This window comes from Petaurus breviceps, unplaced genomic scaffold (genome assembly GCF_028583685.1).
Source record: "Petaurus breviceps papuanus isolate PSGF00001 unplaced genomic scaffold, PetGlider_PUasm1.0 226, whole genome shotgun sequence".
NCBI lineage: Eukaryota > Metazoa > Chordata > Mammalia > Diprotodontia > Petauridae > Petaurus > Petaurus breviceps.
In genome coordinates, this window is record NW_027185890.1 from 4,052,772 (window position 1) to 4,059,332 (window position 6,561).

Below are 6,561 nucleotides of genomic sequence, written 5' to 3' on the forward strand. Positions count from 1 at the left end.
AGAAAACTAAGGCATACAGATTTAAGTGACTTGCCCAGGGTCACACAGATAGTAAATGTGTAAAGTCAGATTTAAACTCAGGAAGGTAAATCTTTTCATTTCAAATCCAGTGCTCTATTCATCATGCCACCTAGCTGCCCAATAAAGGAAGTATCCTAATATTAAAAAGTCACATATATTCAAAATAATGGACAACTGGGCTTGTAGTCAGAAATACATGAGTTTAAATCTTGCCTTTGTTAGTTGATATGTAATCCTCAGCACATAACTTAACTTCCATTTGCCTTGTTTTCCACATATTAAAAATGGGGATAATAACAGCACCTATCTCCCATGCTTCTTGTGAAAACTGAAGTGATTATGTTTAAACATGTATGTATATACATATATACAGATAAATATACATACATACATGCATGTGTTATCACTTTGCAAATCTTACATCTTTTTATACTTGCTGGCAATGATGCTGATTAAAATGACATTTTTTTAAAACGTATTTGTGGCTCTTTTTCCATGTAAAAAAATTATTTCACATGGGCCTTCCAAGCCTTAGGTGAAATATACTTGTCAACATGTTAAGTTTCTTCATTTGTAAAAGACTTATCTAGGGTACCACATTTTCATGAAGCCTTCCCTGATCACCCATGCTGAAAATGTCCAGTTTAGCTAGATCACAGACTGCAAGAGGAATAAAAAAGCAAAGAGGCTTGAGGCAAAGTTTGGGGAAAGATTTTTAATGGTTTTAAAAGCTAAACAAGGACTTTCCATTTCTCTCTATTAGGTGTACTGGAGGTAGGGAGAGGCTTGACTCATGGAGACCAATAAAGAGGCTGCTGTAAGAGAAGAAGTGCTTGAATTAAAGTTGAAGGTAATATGAGTAAAGGGAAGAGTTAGGATGAACAAGGAATTTTGGCAATCAAGTGTTGAGATTCAGTAAATGACTGAATAAATGTGGTGACAGAGTGTAAGAAGTTGAGGAGAATGCTGAGGTTACCAAACTGGGAGACTGGAAAAATGATGGCGCCTTTAACATGAATCAGGAAATTTGAAAGGAAGGTGGTTTGTGTGGGAGACAATGATCTTTATTTTGAACATACTGAGTTTGAGATGTTTCTCAAAGGGGTAGCCAGCTTGAAACATCTAAATTAGTGATGAAGGACTAAAGCTCAGGGGGAGAAATTGGGACTGCTTAAATAGTTCTGTAAGTCATCAGCATAAAAGTAATAATTGAATCTATAGAACCTAGTGAGGTCACTACATAAAACTAAGTCAACAAGCATTTATTAAGTATTTGCTGCATCAGGAATTGTGCTTAGCACTGGAAATGCAAATACAAGCAAAAAGAAAAATAATTATTGACATCAAGATGATTTTGTTCTAATGCAGGAAGACATTACATAAAAGGGAGCTGAGAATAGGACTGCAGTGGGAGAAAATGCTAATATTTAGAGAGAGAAGAAAGGGCCAGAGAGTCAGGAATAGAACCAGGAGAGAAGCAAAGGACTGAGCATGGAGTTGACCTGAGTACTTCCTCAAAATGGATCTTGTGGGAAGAATGACCAATTAGAGCAAAGTGTAGCAGGCCAGAGAAATTTTTCAGAGTGACAAGGTCACAGAAACAAGAGCATCTTTGAGAATCAGAAGGCTTCTGGGGAATGGAGAAGTTCAGAGAGTAAGGAAAAGTCAGAAAAATAGGGAAAGAGCGTGTATAAGGATAACCTGGACACATACACAGTATTCAATGACCCAATGACTCCAACTATTGAGATAAGCATTATCTTTTTAAGAACAAAAGAAAACTGTGTGTATTGGTTTCATTTATGACATTCATCATACACCATTCTTCTGAGATATCAAGAGAGAGAGAGAGAGAGAGAGAGAGAGAGAGAGAGAGAGAGAGAGAATAGAGAGAGGAGAATGGGGAGAATCTATGTTAGAGCTTTAGGGAACACCAAAAATTTGGAAGCATGATATGAATTATGAACCAGCAAAGGAGATTGAGGAGAAAATAGATTGATAGAAAGAGAATAATGAGAGTGGTATCACAAAAGCCCAGAAATTAGATAGTATGGATTGAATTGAATAATGATCTTCATAAATTTTGTAACCTTTATGTGAACTGAAATAAAATGAATCAAGAGTAAAAATAAGAAAATAACAAATATAAATAATCACATTTTAAAAAACCACATGATTATTGAAAAAGCCTTTAAAAAATACAACTCATCCATGCTAACAACAAAATAGGCATAAAAGGCCCAATTTGTTATTATAATCACTTATCTAAAACCAGAATCTATTATTTTTTGAGAACAAGAAAAATTGGAAGCTTTCCCAATAAATACAGTAATAAAGCAAGGGTATTTCATCTCTCCTCTATTATTTGACATAGTTTTATATGTCCTAGAGATAGGAATAAAACAAAAAAGAAATTAAAGATATAAATATTGACCAAGTAGAGACAAAGTCATCCTTATTTGCTGGTAATGTAATAATTTACTTGAAAAAGTCCCTGACAGTGTATAACACATTCTCATGTATCTCATGTAACAACATGAGATAATTAGTAGCTTCAAAATATAGAAGGATACAAAATAAATATACAAAAAAGTAATAACAATACCCTAGAAAAGTAATTGTAAAAAAAAAATCCCATTCAAACTAACCTCGAACTGGGTTAAATATTTGGTAAGCTATCAAGAAATACTGAAGACATACAAAATATAATTCAAAAAAAATTTAAAGTGATAAAAAATGATAATTGTAGGGATACTGTGTATTTTTGGTGGGATGTATGATTATAATGAACATGAAATCACAAGAGGAATAAAATGTAAACAGATACTGTAATTATACTGAGGTGATTCACTAGATCTGTCTTCTCTTGTATTTAGGTATTCCTTACAACAGAGCATATTCTATGCCACCCATCCTTTTATTTTTTTGCCTTTTGGAGGGCAATTGGGATTAAGTAACTTGCCCAAGGTTACACAGTTAGTTATTTTTGGGGTGGGTGTTAAGTGTCTGAGGCTGGAACCGAACTCGGGTCCTCCCGACTCTGGGGCTGGTGCTCTTACTCACTGCGCCACCTAGCCGCCCCCACCCATACTTTCTGATTCTATCTGATTCTTGTCTGTATCAAGAGAATCTTAGAGTCTTTATTCAACATTCTGGGATCCTGCTCCTAGATTTCTTGCACAGATGCCAATGGAACCCATGGCTGTCTATTGATTATCCTCTTCAGTTGCTACATGATTATACCAGATGCTGCTCCTGTCATAAGTTGCTACAAAAATGTTATTTATGGCCATCCTGTGCCATTCTTCCTTATTAATATACAACAGCTTATGCTCACATCCCCCTCCCCCTCCTCCCCCCTGCCCTGCTTCTTTCTTCTCCACTACTCAGTGCCCTGGGAGTTAACTGAAACTTGTCTTCTTGGGAGACTGATATCACATGGTTTTCAAGCATTCAGCATCAGAGAAAGAAAACAAGAGTGGAAAAAGTTGGGGCCATTGCTTCAAGAATAGCTTGAGGTTCAACAAAGTAACTGAAAATTTCTCAAATGTAGCTAATTTTGCTCTCTTCCTATTTGATTTCTGACCTCAGTCCAGTTAATTGTGAATTTCCTAGGCATGCATGTGTACACATATACACATTCATGCACATGTAATATATGTACATCCATGTAATTGTGTATAAAATGTACACATAAACATATGTAAATATCTATATACATTTATATTAAAACATGGACTAGGGGACCAGCTCCCTTGTCTGTTCTTTCCACTGTACGTGATAATCTGGACAATAGAGACTCTTCATTTACTTGCTTTTCATTGTGTAGAGGATAATATTGAATTTTTTTATTTTATACTTCAGGGATCATTTTATTGACCTTTTAATAGAAACCAGGACTTTATTTGCCAGGAAAGATGATGCCATCGTACTTCTGCTGGAACCAGTGCATGGCTTCCTCTTTGTCAGTTCTGTGTTTGACCCAGATGCGGCCTGTCCTATGCTTCTTGTCTGCAATGCCGAACCCAGGACCACCCAGCACCACACAGAAGTTCACGCCATAGATGCCAATGCTCAGGTGGTATTTAATCCCCAGATATGCTCTCGAATCCCAAAGCCAAAGTTGCCAGTGTCTGAGAAGTTATTTTTCCTTAACTCATATTTCCTCACATCCAGCTCCTTCTCCAGAATTCTCTTAAGCTTAGGTCCCATGGACTGTACACTGAATGGCAGTCTTCTCATTTCTCCTGATTCCTAAAGATGGGACAGTATAGCAGTTTTAGAGAACACTGTGGTTTGGTCTTTGAGCTTCTCCAACTCTTTAGCTGCCTGGGTCAATCAGTCTCCACTCTTCCCAACGTAGATATTGAGGCAGAGCTTATGGATGCGCACTTCTCCACATGGGTTTTCCTTTTCACTCTGATCTTGCACCGTGGTGGAGAACTGCAAGAGGAGTTTTTGCAGCCCTAGGACTTGTTGCAATCAGTACAGTGTCATTTGCAAACTGGATCAATCTTTAAGGAACAGGAAGTCCTTGATTTGAACTCTGTGCTGCACATTCTCCCTGACAGGGCAAACACATTTGGTTAATTTACATCTTTCTGCTTTGTTTCTCTTTTATAAACAAAAAGCAACTGAGACCCTATAAGAAAAGGGCAAATTTATTACATCTGTTGTTGCACCTTTATTTTAAGTTAATGGGTTTTTAATTTTTCAAAATAAATATATTTTATATACATTTATAAACTGTCCTTCCCACTGCCCCCCTCTACTTAAAAAAAAAAAAAACCTCTTCATAAACATACATAGTCCACCAAAGTAAGTTGCCACATTGGCTAAAGATATATGTCTCTCTCTGCATTTGAAGTGTGTCAATTTTCTGGCAGGAGGGAGAATCGTTTTTCATCTTTTGTCCTCTGGACACATATTCTATAATTGTATTCATCCGATCTCTCAAGTCTTTCAAAATTTCTCTATAATTGTATTTTAGAAATTAATTTTCTAGTGTTTCCCACTTCAAAGATAATAAAATAATTTGCTCTTATATGATTTAATAGCATATAGCTTTATTGTATGTAAGGTAAATAAAATATTTTATTGAATTAATTTATTTTGCTTTTAAAGATTTTCAATGATTTTATTATATGCATGAGAAAAATATGCTTGAGAAGAGCTTTTGAGATAGATTTCACTCCACAGAAGAAAATAATTTTATCTAAGTAACTAACAATAAAATGAGATTTTGTATTCTCTGCAACTCTCAGCCAATTGTGTGACTATTAAGATGAAGCTGGTTCCAAAAAGTTGTTTTCCAAAGTCTTTCTGTTCTGACATCATGCCCTTATCAATGATGCCTTTTTTCTGTAAGTTGATTTTTCTTAATAAGATTTCATACAAGATATTGGGGGTTTGGGTCAATAGTTTTTGATAGCCTTTTTTTTGTCATTTGTGACTTTTCCGAAATGTTCACTATCCTTCTCTCTTTTAGATATTGTGACAACTGAGTCTTCAATGGCCTTAAAATTGTCACTATAGCATGTGCCTCATTTGTATTCCAGCTACTCTTTCTATCTCTGTTTTCTTTAATGTCATTTCTATTACTTCATGTAGCATCTTAGGGGTTGTGATAGGAGGCCAAAGGTGGTGGCTTCACAGATAAACCATAATAGACAACAAAGTATTCTGTTTATTCTGATGAGAAAGGTTATTATGGACTTCTAATGGGGGAAGGTACTAGGTGTGTTGCACTTTCAAGTTCAGAATTCAGTAAGTAAATGAGGAGGGAGGGCAAGAAATGAATAGGGAACAATGTGAGCAAAGACCTTGAAGGACAGTACATGTTCAAGGGCAGCAGAGACTACTCCATTTTCATTGCAGTATAAAGTGTGTGAATGTAGGTAATATGAGATAAATTGGAAAGAAAGACTTATAGCAGACTAGAGCTTTACAAATGGCAGGCAGATTCATTTGAATTTTACTCATTATTCAATAGGGAACCATTGCAGGTTTTTTGTTGTTTTTGTTCTTTCATTTTGTTTTGTGTTTTTGTTAAAAATGAAATGAATTGATTTACGTTGGCAGTTTTATATATTAATTATGGATAAGGAAGGGAAGAAAGAGAATGGAGCTATTATGTACTCTAGCCAAACTTGATTCCTGAAGACATCCTATGTATATTTTCCTCATCACCTTTGCTCATAATTTTTTCCTGGAATAAATTTTTCCTCTACATCTCCACTTATCAACATGTTACTTATCTTTCAAGGTCTACTTAAATGTTACTTTCTCAATGAGCACTTCCCAGTTCAATTTGTCTCCTATACCACCATCTCTTTTCCTCCCCCTGTCCACATGAAAGTAATGTTTCCCCCCATTTTATCTAAAAGTTGTTTATATTTATTTTATAAATTAATTTTTTTGTTATATTTAAAGTTTCAAACTGTCTTTGTCCTTTCTTCCCCAACCCGAACTGGAGAAAGTTACCATTTCATACACACACACACACACACACACACACACACACACACACACACACACACA

The 6,561-nt window shown here is 35.6% G+C and overlaps 1 pseudogene; it reads right to left on the bottom strand.

Annotated features, from left to right (window-relative positions):
• Positions 1-3,898: 3,898 nt before the first annotated feature.
• The window catches only part of LOC138166815 (large ribosomal subunit protein uL5-like), a 6,873-nt pseudogene continuing 4,210 nt past the window's right edge, over positions 3,899-6,561 (bottom strand).